We start from the raw sequence: 15728 nt of genomic DNA, 5'->3' as shown, positions 1-15728 counted from the left end.
GACCAGTGCATTTTCTTGGCAAAACTTTATTAGTCTTTGCCCTGCTTTATTCTTTATTCCAAGGCCAAATTTGCTTGTTATTCCAGGTGTTTCTTGACTTCCTACTTTTGCATTCTAGTTCCCTATAATGAAAAGGACATCTTTTTTGGGTTTAGTTCTGACAGAATGTGGTCCACTGGAGAAGGGAATGGCAAACCACTTCAGTATTCTTGCCTTGAGAACCCCATAAACAGTGTGAAAAGGCAAAATGATAGGACACTGAAAGAGGAACTCCCCAGGTCAGTAGGTGCCCAATATGCTACTGGAGAGAAGTGGAGAAATAACTCCAGAAAGAATGAAGGGATGGAACCAAAGCAAAAACAATACCTAGTTGTGGATGTGACTGGTAATAGAAGCAAGGTCCAATGCTGTAAAGAGCAATATTGCATAGGAACCTGGAATGTCAGGTCCATGAATCAAGGCAAATTGGAAGTGGTCAAACAAGAGATGGCAAGAGTGAACGTCGACATCCTAGGAATCAGTGAACTAAAATGGACTTCAAAGGGTGAATTTAACTCAGATGACCATATATCTACTACTGTGGGTGGGAATCCCTCAGAAGAAATGGAGTAGCTATCATGGTCAACAAAAGAGTCTGAAATGCAGTACTTGGATGCAATCTCAAAAACGACAGAATGATCTCTGTTTGTTTCCAAGACAAACCATTCAATATCACAGTAATCCAAGTCTATGCCCCAACCAGTAACACTAAAGAAGCTCTAAGACTAGAAATGACTAAAATCTAACCAAGATTTCAAGTAAGTGCTTTCCAAGGAAAAAAGACAATTCATAAAAACCTTTAAAGCAGGAATAAATTTGGTGTGTTTGAAGAAGAACAATTATAAACTTATCTAGAACATGAGCCAGAGAAAGGAGCCCAGGATCATACTAGGGATTCACTCACACTTATCTGAACAAAGGAAGAGGCATTACAAAGGAGAAAGAACCCTAAAAGAAAACTTAAAAGTTCAGCTGGTGGGAATGCCCTGGCAGTCCAGGATTAAGACTTCAACTTCCCAATGCAGGGAGCACAGGTTCATAAAACCCAGCGCAACCAAATAAATAATAATTATAAAAACATAATAAAAATGTCAAGGAAAGAGGTTCATAAGATACTTTACTGTGAAAAGAATCTCAAGGCTAGGAAATACAACATTGCTATCCAATAGAAATATGATGTGAGCTACACATCTAATTTAAAATGTGCAGACACATTTAAAAAAGTAAAAAGCAACATGAAATTTTAACTTCATTGTTACCCATTATATACAAAATATTATGACTTCAACCTGTCAGGATAAAAACATCCTTACGAGATATATTCTTTTTTATGTGTGCTAAAACCTCAAAATATAGTGTTTATTTTACATTTAGCACAAAGTCTATATGAACTAGCCACATTTCAAGTGCTTAATAGCCACTTGTGGTTAAGGATTACTGTACTAGATAGTATAAAGTATATAGTACCCCTAAAGAAAACATGAATCAACCATTAACTAAAACATTTCATTTCCAAAGCATAATAGCAGCTTCAGTTCAGTTCAGTCGCTCAGAGGTGTCCAACTCTTTGCGACCCCATGAATCGCAGCACGCCAGGCCCCCCTGTTCATCACCAACTCCCCGAGGTCACCCAAACTCAGGTGCATCGAGTTGGTGATGCCATCCAGCCATCTCATCCTGTGTTGCCCCCTTCTCCTCCTGCCCCCAATTCCTCCCAGGATCAGGGTCTTTTTCAATGAGTGGCCAAAGTATTGGAGTTTCAGCCTCAGCATCAGTCCTTCCAATGACACCCAGGACTGGTCTCCTTTAGGATGGACTGGTTGGATCTCCTTGACTCTCAAGAGTCTTCTCCAACACCACAGTTCAAAAGCATCAATTCTTCGGTGCTCAGCTTTCTTCACAGTCCAACTCTCACATCCATACACGACCACTGGGAAAAAAATAGCCTTGATTGGACGGACCTTTGTTGGCAAAGTAATAGCTCTGCTTTTGAATATGCTATCTAGGTTGGTCATAACTTTCCTTAGGTTATACAAAAAGAATGTGAAAAAGGTAAATCCTCAAAGGAGTTTTCCAAGCGTCTTGATTTTCTTATGAATATTCAGTTTCTAATTATGCAGATATTGGGTGGGAAAAACAGTATTTGGATCTTACCTAAATCTAAGAAATTTGTTTCTAGTTGCTAAAATACTGTATTCTATTTACTCTTGGCATCACTATCATCTTTGATGATATTTATTTTATATACACCCAAGATACTCAAGCAAAATAGGTTCCTTCTCTAAAAAGAATTTAGTCAGTCCATATATATAAGATTTCAAAGAAATTGGAATGAGCAAAATTGAGAAAAAAAACAACTTCCTTAACCACAACATACAGAAACTAAATAGTAATATAAAAGGATTTAAGAATCAAAACTGTGAGAAATCTTATCAGCCTTTCAAAGGTGATAAGAAAGCAACCAGATAAATTATTTTAACTATTGGTGGTTTAGACAGTAAAGAATCTGCTAGCAATTCAGGAGACCAGGGTTCAATCCCTGGGTCGGGAAGCTCCCCTAGAGAGAATGGCAACCCAGGCCAGTATTCTTGCCTGGAAATTTTCATGGGCAGAGGAGCCTGGCGGGCTACATTCCATGGGTCACAAAGAGTAAGACACGACTGAGAGACTAATACCTTCACACTTTCTCTTTAAGTAGCAATAGTTCTCGATAATCCAAAAATCAATTATATTTGCCGGGCATGAACTTCGCTTTCATGTTTTTTACAAGAGTTTTCAACCTGCATTCTGAATTAAAATAAATAATAATCATTCCTTAGCACATCTGCAGCCCAGAAATTTTAGGCATAGCGAACAAAAAAACAAAAACCAATCCACCGCAAAACTGTTACAGATAATCCACAAAGCAAACAACACTACAGCAAAAAGTCCAGATTTCAATCTACGTTTTCTTAGAAGTATTATAAAAACTACTAAACAGAGACAATTTCAGTAGGACATGCCAAAGTTTATTCCTTTAAATTAAAAGCATTTAAAAACTACAAAGAATAAAAAGTTTTTTCTTCCTGGTTACATTAAATTTATTATAAATAAAATCAAGTTAATCCAAAAAAGTGGGGGGTACTGTAAAGGTGGGTCTACAATTTAATCCAATATTTACTGTGAATTAAGGAAGCAGTCAGTTGTTCTGATATTTCAGTTCAGTTCAGTTGCTCAGTCGCGTCCGACTCTTTGCAACCCCATGAATCGCAGCACGCCAGGCCTCCCTGTCCATCACCAACTCCCGGAGTTCACTCAGACTCACGTCCATCGAGTCAGTGATGCCATCCACCATCTCATCCTCTGTCGTCCCCTTCTCCTCCTGCCTCCAATCCCTCCCAGCATCAGAGTCTTCTCCAATGAGTCAACTCTTTGCATGAGGTGGCCAAAGTACTGGAGTTTCAGATTTAGTATCATTCCTTCCAAAGAAATCCCAGGGTTGATCTCCTTCAGAATGGACTGGTTGGATCTCCTTGCAGTCCAAGGCACTCTCAAGAGTCTTCTCCAACACCACAGTTCAAAAGCATCAATTCTTTGGCACTCAGCTTTCTTCACAGTCCAACTCTCACATCCATACATGACCACTGGAAAAACCATAGCCTTGACTAGACGGACCTTTGTTGGCAAAGTAGTCTCTGCTTTTCAATATGCTATCTAGATTGGTCATAACTTTTCTTCAAAGGAGTAAGTGTCTTTTAATTTCATGGCTGCAGTTACCATCTGCAGTGATTTTGGAGCCCAAACAAGTCTGACACTGTTTCCACATCTATTTCCCATGAAGTGATGGGACCAGATGACATGATCTGTTTTCTGAATGTTGAGTTTGAAGCCAACTTTTTCACTCTCCACTGTCACCAAGAGGCTTTTTAGTTCCTCTTCACTTTCTGCCATAAGAGTGGTGTCATCTGCATATCTGAGGTTATTGATATTTCTCCCGGAAATCTTGATTCCAGCTTGTGCTTCTTCCAGCCCAGCGTTTCTGATATTTACATTACTACAAATAAAAAGTCTTGTCCTGTTGTCTCCAAAATGCTTTCATTAGTGACTTAATCTTTAATATTGATAAATCATGTTTATGAAATTTAGCATTAATTAAACACAATCTAATCCCTTGGACATCATGAGATATAGTAAATACTATCATTTTGTTGCTGTTTAGTCACTTAATCACGTTTGACTCTTGTGACCCCATAGTCTGTAGCCCACCTTGCTTCTCTGTCCATGGGATTTTCCAGGCAAGAATACTGGAGTGGGTTGCCATTTCCTTCTCCTGGGCATCTTCCCAACCCAGGGACTGAACCTGCATCTCCTACATTGGCAGGTAGATTCTTTATCACTAAGCTACCAGGGAAGCCCAATATCATCATGCCATCTCTCAAAAGCTGCATGTACATAGTGAGATAATTATATCAATAATTATTGAGTTGATCCTGACACTAGTAACCAGGTCTTTACAACTACTATTTGTATATGCAGGTCACATATACCAAATAAGTTTTGGCATTTGAGCTAAAGAAAATTAAAAGTTTGCCAATCTAGTCCATTTTCAGAGTTGAAACTAAAAATCTAGACAATCTAAATAAGACCCACCCATCCTCCTGAGAATGAATACTAACAATTAAAAAACAAATCTGATTTTCCAGCCCCTAAAATACTACTCCAGATTTGATTATGACTTACATTCTAGCATGCATATGTGTATTCCATAAAGCCCATGGAAAATATCATATCACTATCTACCCCCTGATATTAAATGTATTCTCTCAACTGAAATCTGGATAATCCTAATTCTCTTCAATGCAACAATATAAACTAGGAATAAAAGTAGCATAAAGAAAGCAGATTCATCCTTAAGTTAAAAGAAAGTGAAAAGACTACCAACAGATATAAGTGAGAACTCTGAAGCAGAGACAAACATTAAATTGTTTCTAAACTTATAACTTTGATGTGTTTCATACAGTCAATCCATTATAGTAACATTGAAGGAGCACGAAAAAAGCATAACTTCTTTTCGGAAAATCTGAGCAGCTCTTTCAAACATTACTGAAATACAATGGGGCTAAAGTTCCGAATTTGTAACTCATAATGTTAAATTAAGTCAATTAAACCAATTAAGTCAATAAAAGTAATGAGAAAGAATCCATATTGGTATAACTTTATTCCTGAAAAATACAGGAATTACTGGAACTTGCAAATACAAAATACACTGCTGTGTTTTCAAGATTTCTTTATGCCACAAATGGGCATTTTCAAATTACAGCACAAAGCACTGCAGTAATTGGCATGACCAAGGTACAGTTAGCTCAGTACGTTGTATTCAAAAATGTTTATAGCTACAACTCCTTCCACTTCGAAAACTATGCCTAAAAAGGAATTCTCTTTGAAGACTAAAGGAATTTAATTAAAGATAAAGCCACTTGGGTGGCCACATAACACATCAAACAGATCATAGTTCAAACTTCAAGCAGAATTATTACTATTCAGTTACAAAAGCATGACTCACAGGAATATAAATGAAGAGCCATGTTTTTTCTGTGTACATCAACTTACATCCAGAAATTCAAGTTAAAATTTAGCACTATCACATTTGCTCATTATATACATTTTAGCTTCAACTTAATTTCAAGTGGTTAAACACTGATCAATGACCTACTATCAAATAAAAACAAATTTTTAATTACTTTAAACAACATGCTTGAAAATGCTTGATCGTAAAGAACCAGAAATAAATTAAAAGTTCATTAGAAATGTAACAAAGCCTTAATATTATAAATGAATGGATTTTTTCCCAATTTTGCAAGAGAACTGTCACATTCATATGGGAAAAAAGTGTTCCTAAAAACCTAAAAATATTATCAAGTATTTACAAACTTTCATGATAAATTGTCCTCAGATTTCCATTACAGACTGTCTACAGGCAAGTACAGTATCATTTTTTAACCCTTGCTGATTTATCTCACACAGAATAACAAGCACAGTTCAGTGAAATCTCTTCAGAGCACGTAACCAGGAAAAAAAAAAAAAACTTTCAGAAACGAATACACCTTCCTTGCCTTTCTAAATCAAACATACTGAAAGTAAGACTGTATTGATGACTGATACATCATCACTAATGTACCATATTCCATTATAGTCCTTTAATATATTAATAGTAAGGACTTTAAGGCTAGAGGTGTAACAGATGATATGTTTTAAAGTCAGTAAACTGGTTGCGAATTTCCTATTATTGTCACTTCAGTTGCAAGCAGTTTCATTCCTTCATTGCTGATTGTAACCTGAAGAATACAATCAATAAACAATCTTCTACACCTGAAAGAAAGCTTTCGGCCTCTCTCAACTAATATGGTACAGACAATGTAAAAAAACAGGAAGAGAGATAAATAACTGAATAAGTAAAAATTACTCATAAATAAGATTTACATGGTAGATTAAAGACAGTCTTTGTTTTTAGTTGCTAAGTCGTGTCCAACTCTTTGTTGACCCCACCAAGTATAGCCCACCAGGCTCCTCTGTCCATGGGATTTCCCAGGCAAGGATACTGGAATGGGTTGCCATTTCCTTCTCCAGAGGATCGTCTCAACCCAGGGACTGAACACAAGTCTCCTGTATTGCAAGGAGATTCTTTGCCACTTTGCCCCAGGTTCAAAGCAGTAAAAGATGTTACACGCAATTCAGAGATGCGCTGTCAAGAGCATCTATATAATGAAGCAAAGTAACTTCAGACACTAGGCTCTTTTCCTTTAAACACAAAAAGACTGACTTTTTTTCTTTTCACAGAAAAGGCTACAAGTGAATCTGGAACAATTAAAGTAAAATTTGTAATCGAATTCCACAAGAGACAGTTGAATGAATAAAGGAAATGAAATAGTCTAAGTTATCATGACAAATAGCATCAAAACTGGATGGAGTTACTGAATAATGCAGCAGTTGCACAACCGGAAGTCACTGGCAGACAACTGTGATAGATCAAGGGTGCCCCCCACCCACCCACACAGAGAGTACTCAAAGTAATGAATAAAGCAATGAGTGCGTTGCCAATAAAGTACTCCTAAACTAAGACAAAAAGCAAGATATAATTTCCTGAAAAATTTCAGAGATCAAAAAGATAAATATTAATAGTCAACCTGCAAGTGTTTATTAAGCATCAACTATGTAATCTGCAATATATTAAATATGAAATATATTCCTCTTCCACAAGGGGCTTCTAAGAAAATAAAACACATATATCACAGACATACATGAAAAAAAATTTATGCTAATGAAAGCAAGTTCTTTTGTTTTATTGCTAATACCAGATGATGAATAAAGATGTAATACGAGGCATGCTCATACACTAGATGAGTATTAAACAACAGTCTGGAAGGTAATTTGGTGATGTTACAAGAACCTTAAAACACACACACTTCTACCAATAATTCCTCTTTTACAAATCTAGGAGAAATTTTTTTCCAAAGCTTTACATAAAAGGCTGTATTCTCTGTAGTGAAATTTATATCAGCAAAACATTAGAAACATCCCAAACATCTGCCAACAGGAAAAATTTTAAATATGATAGTTATACGGTATAACACTGAGCTTCCAAAAATAATTTTTTCAAAGACTAAGGACATGGAACAGTTTATGAGGTAAAGTTAAAATACCACATAATCCTAGTTTTAGGAAAAATATGCAAATATTCATTGGCACATAGAAATACAAATTATTTGTATTTTTATTATCTGCACCTGTTTTCTTTCTCCAAATTATTTTATAAGATTTAAAAACAAGCAATTATTATTTGAAAAGGTACGTAACACACAGTAAATGTTAAAAAAAAAAATCAGTGGGATACAACTGGCCTGGATTTAGAAAAATTTCATGTAAAAAAAGTTAACCCAGAAGGGCTGGGTGAAAGTAATAATGATTATCTAGATTAAAACTATGAGAAATGGCAGAAACCTTGACATCGATCTGATTAAGTGGAAAAAACGGGAGAATCAATAACAATTACAACAGATTTTAAAGACATTCAAATATATGCTATTTCATCATTTATATTCTCCTAAGATGATGGCTTAAAAAAAAAGGACTTCTGTTATAAAAACGTATTATCTGTAAATTTCTGTATGTGTAGTGTTAAGATTATAAACACTTTTACTAACACAAAGCATTTCATTCTCGTAACAACCTCTTAAGGCAAGGACAGTATTACGAAACTATTTAGAAGAGGAAACAGAATCGGAGAGGTTGTAACTTGCCCAAACAAGCTAGTAAGAACTGGAAACAGCAGAGACCACTCACTGCTAAGCCTTTCTCAAGCAATCCACAGTCCAGAACACCAGGTTTTTTGCTAATGTTTATTTTTAGAGCCACTTTTTCCTAATAAAAAAAAAAAACTGTCGATTTTGTCTACAGTAGTGTAAATATCTTAGGTTTTATTGCTAACAAACCTGCCCCATCCCGCGGTATTAAAAAAAAAAAATCCCACTGACCCAAACTCAGCATGAAGTTAAGCAAACTGGTTAGGACGAACGAAGGAAAGACGAAAGAACTATCCTCTTAAATCTCGCCAGTCGACCAAAGTTTGGATTATCAAAAAGTAAAGTAAAGAGAGTAACTAATACCTGCTCACCCTGAACAGAAAAACCCGCGTAGTAACAAAGACCAGCACAATCAAATATTTAAAAAAAAAAATTTTTTTTTTAAGTAACATGCTTTCCACAGTTAAAAAAACAAAGTCTATCCCCGCAGACCGCTGATGCGAGGGGAAAAAGTGAATCTGCACGGAGAAGAGCGAAAGCGGGCAATGAACGAACCAAACAGTACTAGTAAGAAAACACCACAAGAACGTCCATCCAGTGCCTTTCCTCCCTGTAGAGCCTCTTCCTTTCCAGTAATTTAATAATCGGAACACTGTCTTCTATTTCTTGCTACCAAACACCACACATCCTCAAGTTTTCCAGCAATACATCAATCCCTTCAGCACACAAACTTGGAAACACCATTCCTCAACAATTCTCTAGATTCCCCTCCATCCCACGTTAATTCTAAAGGCCAAATCAACGTCTGCCTAGATAAAGTGGAATCAAGCAAAACAACGGTCCTCATCTAATACAAACAGGCCCGCCCTAAGAGATTCCCCAAAACAGGCGTCACCACAACCACACTCAGCGAGGCGCGGCCGCCGAGGCAAGGGGCGGACCCGGGGACCACGTGTTCGGCCCTCTGCGCACGCGCCAGCCAAAACAAAAGGGAGGACAGCCAAGCCCCGCCCCTGCTCCCACGTGACCAAGTCTAGATCCGCCCCTCCCCTCCCTCCACCCCTTCCCTCCCCTTAGCTCTGCCAAGGCTGTTAGGTTTAGCCGTTTAAATTTGGCTGCGGTCCGACCCTACCCTAGAGCGCGATCCTGTGCCGGGACCCAGAGTCCAACAGCTCTGAAGATTCGGGGGGCGAAGAGGCTGCCGGTCGGTCGCCTGGCCCGCAAGTCCACCCAGCGGTCTTCTCCGCTCTCCCCTCCCCGCGGGGCCGCAGTCCCCGGCAGAGGAGACCCAACCCCCTCAAGCCCGCCGCAGAGACGCCGGCCACTCGCCTGCTGGGGCGCCCTGGCTCCCCTCCGCCGCCGCACCTTCGGTCCGGCCGTGGTGGGGGCTGCCGAGGTGATCTGTAGCTGCCCGCCCTCCTCCCCCCACCCGGGGCGCAGCTGACTCGTCTCCAGAGCGCGTCCCGCTCCCGCCCCGGCCGCCGCCGCCGCCGCGGTTTAACAGTCCGCCAGCTGCCCGCAGCTCCGGGCGGCTCGGGGGACGGAACCTTGCCGAGGTGGAGGGGCAGTGGGCGTGGCGCGGCGCTGGCCAATGGCAGCGGGGGAGGGGCAGCGCCATGCAAATGAGCGCGGGTGGCGGGGAAACCCCGGCAGGATGCTGGGCGGGTAGAAGCGGCCAGGAGCGTTCTGGAAGTGGCTGGAGCGCTGGCGCCCGAACCCTACTGCAGAGGCGCGGCCGCTCCCTTGGGGCGGGCTCCGCACTGCTCCTGCTTCCTACTCACCGCGGTCCTCAGCTAGCCGGGAAAAACACAGACACACTCACACATACAGACACCAGAAATACCGCCCGACGACTTCCCGCCCCTGCTCTGCTATTTCTGTACCACCGTGACAGCAAAAACAAAGCGAGAGGATAGTCAGGCTGCTCTACACCCTGCCGCCCGCGCTGGCTCCTGGCGGCCAGACCCCCATCTCGCCGCGCCACTGGAGGGACAAGTTTTAACAAAGCTTTGTCACTGTTGCCACGTCTATACGTGTCCGTGCGTTTGCTTTTCTTCAGGTTCTGCGCTCGAATGCAAAGTGATAATTTTGTACGACCCTAGAAGGGCCCTGGGAGAGAGTGACAAATCTGCCTTGAATCTGAGTCGGTTTTACGGTTTAAAATAATAAATCAGGAAAGGTCAGCTCAAACATTTAAAAATCTGTACAGAGCTGGTTTAAGTGCCGTTGTAGTTACTCCGTTCTGCAGTACCACAGTCAATTGACAGAGTTTTACGTGGAGATGGTTGGCCAAGGACACATAAAAACATCGCTGAAAAGTTTGCACCTGGCCCGGCGGGCGCTCCACTCACCACGAAACTACACCCAGGCATTTCCCTAGCCACGCACTCAAGTTTTGTGTGTGTGTGTGTGTTTAACGTAACTGAGCACTAAATATAGCTCCTTAGGCTGTAGATGGATTACAGGCTTTCCTAAACACCTAATTACACATGAAATGATATAGGGAATGAAGCGCACTAGAGACAATTGACAGTATTTCTACCTTATGAATAAGATAACGTGGCAGGGGTGGGGGGCGCGGGGGCAGGAGGATGGAACTGGAGTTTTCACAAAACCTGAAACAACACAGATTACTGAAACTGGAAAATTACAGGCTTGCTTTGGTCTTTAATAGATTGTGACATAACTGCAATGGTTTTTATGACAAACTGCGTTTATAGGAGAGAATACTGCTTAGAAATTGTTCAAAACAATAATTGCATCTTCATATGGGATAAAAAAAAGTATTTCAAAAATCGATGTACCATCACTGGGATAAAAACTAAGTGAATGTTGTGAAAATAATTGAATCAACAAATATTTTTTGGATATTCAAAGGGCTGTCCTATCCCTGGGGACAGGGATAAAAAAAAAAGATAGGGCATTAATTTTTTTTTTAAATGAACAGGCTGAGAAGTCAGGCAAGTATTACAATAATTCAAAGATTTTTTAATTTGGTCTGAGTATTTTAAAAGACTTTAGGCAGTGAGGGAAGAAAAGCATCACTAGTTCAGAGGATAGTTAAATTTGAATTTTTAAAATTAATTAATTAATTTTAATTGGAGGCTAATTACAATATTGTAGTGGTTTTTGCCATACATTGACATGAATCAGCCATGGGTGTACATGTGTCCTTTGAATTTAAGTAGAGGTTGTGTGTGTCATATTATTGGGCTGAAAAGTGCTGTCATTACTAGATTGAGAAAATCTCTATAGGTCTGGAGATACAGCACTAAACAAAGTTCCGTCCCCATGGAATTTATAGCAGTGACACAGAAATTAAGCTTTGTAATTACACAAGTAATAATTTAGAAGGCATTTTTATATACATTATTTAATTTTCCAATACTCTAAGTTGTCAATCCTGCAGTCTGCCAAATTTGCAGACCTTAAACTTTTCAATTTATTGAACCATGACACAAATAAAACTTTCTTACTTCTTTTATATTTACAATACTTTAATAGGAATTGGGGGGTAGGAAATTAATAATACAAAATATATCTGATATAAAAATGTAGAAAAGCACAAAGATGAAAATCATAATCATCTGCTGTGTTTCATATATGAGATGACACTGCATACTGTAATTTTTACCCCATTTAACTACATATTAAGGACATTGACCCTTGACACAGAATATTTATTCTAAAGCTTGATATTAATATTTATAGCATATGCATGCCAGTTTTCCAGAAACTGTAGAATATCAAAGCTGCTTAATAGGAAAACTGACATACTGAACCATTTGTCCAATTGTTTATATATTCTGAAAAATACATGCAGTTACTTTTTAAAAATCAAGGATATATTGTCATTCAGAAGGTACATTGAAAGCATCCTGATTTCCAAGAAAAAATATAACACTGGGTAGGAGACTTATAGAACCAGCAAGAACAAGGAGACCGGAAGGCACCAGTCTTGCTGACATAATTATTACCTACCTGCTGCTGCTAAGTCGCTTCAGTCGTGTCCGACTCTGTGCGACCTCAGAGATGGCAGCCCACCAGGCTTCCCCGTCCCTGGGATTCTCCAGGCAAGAACACTGAAATGGGTTGCCATGTCCTTCTCCAGTGCATGAAAGCGAAAAGTGAAAGTGAAGCTGCTCAGTTGTGTCTGACCCCCAGCGACCCCATGGCCTGCAGACTTCCAGGCTCCTCCGTCCATGGGATTTTCCAGGCAAGAGTACTGGAGTGGGGTATTACCTACCTGGAAGCATGTAAAAGTGTCCAAGTAAGCAGTATTACAGTGATTTCATGAGATAATATTTTTTAACACTGGTTGTATTCAGTCACAGCTTTCATTCAGGAAACGTGTGCAGCACTTATATGTACCTGACATGATAAACGCTGGTGATACAGCAGAATTTAAGCAGCTTACGGCCAAAAAGAGGGTACAGGTACTTTTCTATCCCCCTTCCCTGCTGTTTTTCTCCATGGAAATAATGAAAATCTAATTTAACATCAATTTTGATTCTTTTTTGTTGTCTTGTCTAAGTCAAATGCAGTCTCCATGAGGTCAGTCACTTTTTCTGCTTTGCTTACTGCTGTATCCCCTGAACTCAGGACAGGTCCTAGCAAATGCAGGTTTTCAGTACACATTTGTTAAATGAATATATGCATTTAGTTCTCACATTCTGCAAACTGAGTGTTATATTCATTTTCCAAAGTGAGTGGAAAAGAAATAAAAAAAAGCTCAATGAGGTTACATAATGTAATATACCCAGATTCTCACACTAAAAAATGGCCAAATTTGGAATTTGAAAAACAGACCTGCCTGTCTCCAAAGCCAGCATTCTTTCCCCATTACCTCTCATAGAATAGAACACTAGTTTGGAAGCCTGAACTATTATTTCTCTATATTTCCATACCCAGGGCAACTGTCCTCCACTGTCATATTCTAGTATATTCAATTTGTTTTTATAATCAAGTTTAGAAAGTGAAATAGAAGTAGCAGGCCTAAAAGTGGTCATTCCTATTCAGGATAGATTTAGCTTTAACTAATCAGAATCATCAAGTGAAATGGGGGCTGGATGAAGCACAAGCTGGAATCAAGATTGCAGGGAGAAATATCAATAACCTCAAATATGCAAATGACACCACCCTTATGGCAGAAAGCAAAGAACTAAAGAGCCTCTTGAGAAAAGTGAAAGAGAGTAAAAAAGCTGGCTTAAAACTCAACATTCAAAAAGCGAAGATCATGGCATTTGGTCCCTTTACTTCATGGCAAATAGATGGGGAAACAATGGAAACAGTGACAGATTTTATTCTCTTGGGCTCCAAAATCACTGCAGATGGTGACTGCAGCCATGAAATTAAAAGACTCTTGCTCCTTGGAAGGAAAGTTATGACCAACCTAGACAGCATGTTAAAAAGCAGAGACATTACTTTGCCAACAAAGTTCTGTCTAGTCAAACCTATGGTTTTTCCAGTAGTCATGTACTGATGTGAGAGTTGGACTATAAAGAAAGCTGAGCACTGAAGGATTGACGCTTTTGAACTGTGGTGTTGGAGAAGACTCTTGAGAGTCCTGTGGACTGCAAGGAGATCCAACCAGTCCATGCTAAAGGATCTCAGTCCTGAATACTCATTGGAAGAATTGATGCTGAAGCTGAAACTCCAACACTTCGGCCACCTGATGTGAAGAACTGACTCATTAGGAAAGACCCTGATGCTGGGAAAAGACTGAAAGCAGGAGGAGAAGGGGACAGGGGACAACAGAGGATAAGATGGTTGGATGGCATCAGTGACTCAGTGGACATAAGTTCGAGTAAGCTCTAGGAGTGATGGCCAGGGAAACCTGGCATGCTGCAATCCATGGGGTCACAAACAGTCGGACACGACTGAGTGACTGAACAACAGTAACAAGAAGCCAAGATCAACAAATAAGCAGACAAAGGACAGGGGTAAATAGCAAGAGCTATAGGATTCTTCTTGGAATGAGGGCAGGATGCAAGAGTAGTCAGAATTGATCCATGACTTCAGAGAGACCAAAAAATGACTCCCTGTGTATACAAGTATTCATAGCACCTTTTTTCAAAATAGCCCCAAGCTGGAAACAACCCAAGATCCATCAAATGGTGAAAATCTATTTGTGGCACATCCATATAATGGAATGCTACTCAGCAACAAAAAGGAAACAAACTATTGGCTCACAGGACAACATACCTGAGTCTCAGACAGTATGCTAAGTGAAGCCAGACACAAGAGAGAATAAATATTTTATGATTCCATTTATATAAAGCTTTATCTACAAAAGACAAACTTAACCCATAATGACAGAAAGCAGACCAACAGTTGCTGAGGCTGGGGTAGGGAGATCTGAGGGGGATGGGTATATGACATAAAGGAAATACTCTATCTTGATCATGATGGAAGTCAAATGGGTACATGCATTTGCCAAAACTCATCAAAATGTATACTTAAAAATAGGTACATTTTAAAAAAAATAGGTACATTTCATTGTATGAGAATTATACTTCAATAAAGTTGATTTTTAAAACAAGGGCTTTCTGATGAAGGTTGTGACCCAGAAATCTCAAGGAGTTTTAAGTCTAAAATCTAGACAGGCAGAAAAATTAAAAACTAGCCTACATCAGTTATGTGTGAAATGCATTTGAAAGCTCCAAATAATTGATGGCTTAAAAACACAAGAATTAAAACTCCTTGTTATATTTTATTGATTCTGACACATTTTTTCACAGCAATACAATAACAAAGCAATAGAACAAGAATGTTTGATTGGCAGTGGGTTTTTTCTTAATAATATATAATAGTGCATCTTAACAGTTAATGAAACATGTTTTGTTTTTCTAAAACATTTACTTATTTATTTGACTGCACCAGGTTTTAGTTGTGGCACATGGCATCTTTAGTTGACACATGTGGGATCTAGTTCCCTAACAAGGGATCAAACCTGGACCCCTTGCATTGGGAGTGCAGTGTCTTAGCCATCGGACCATCAGGTTAAATCTCTGAAACATGTTTTTTTTTTTTTTTTTTTCAAAGTTGAGAGACAGCCCAGAGCTGATATTTCAGCTCCACAAGATAACGAGGAATGAAGGTTCCTTCCTATTATTCTCTTCTGCCATTCTCAACCCTGGCTTCCATTCTCAAAGTGACTTCATGTTGCCTGAGGGCTACTGGCACTCCAGTCATCATATTTATTTCTCAAGCAGCAGGCCAGAAAGAGATAGACAGCAAACTGGGGCTCTAAGGTGACTTCCCTGATGTTCCTCTCAACAATTCTACAAATGTGCACGTATCTAGTTGCATGGGAGACTAGGAAATACAGCTAACCTTGAACACTTTCTGGTGGCTCAGAGGTTAGAGTGTCTGCCTCCAATGCAGGAGACCCGGGTTTGATCCCTGGGT

At 39.4% G+C, this 15728-nt stretch overlaps 1 protein-coding gene across 5 annotated transcripts in view; it reads right to left on the bottom strand.

Moving 5' to 3' along the window:
- The window catches only part of KANSL1L (KAT8 regulatory NSL complex subunit 1 like), a 134294-nt gene extending 124451 nt beyond the window's left edge, over window positions 1-9843 (bottom strand). For 3 of the 5 annotated variants that reach the window (XM_018059961.1, XM_018059974.1, XM_018059975.1), the window contains exon 1: window positions 9451-9843. The gene's annotated coding sequence lies outside the window, so the exon portion shown is untranslated. The remainder of the gene's footprint in view (window positions 1-9450) is intronic. The other 2 variants (XM_018059964.1, XM_018059970.1) reach the window with 2 other exon arrangements.

This window comes from Capra hircus, chromosome 2, assembly GCF_001704415.2.
Source record: "Capra hircus breed San Clemente chromosome 2, ASM170441v1, whole genome shotgun sequence".
Lineage (NCBI taxonomy): Eukaryota > Metazoa > Chordata > Mammalia > Artiodactyla > Bovidae > Capra > Capra hircus.
The sequence above is the reverse complement of the archived record's forward strand: the minus strand, read 5'-3'. Positions and strand labels throughout refer to the sequence as shown.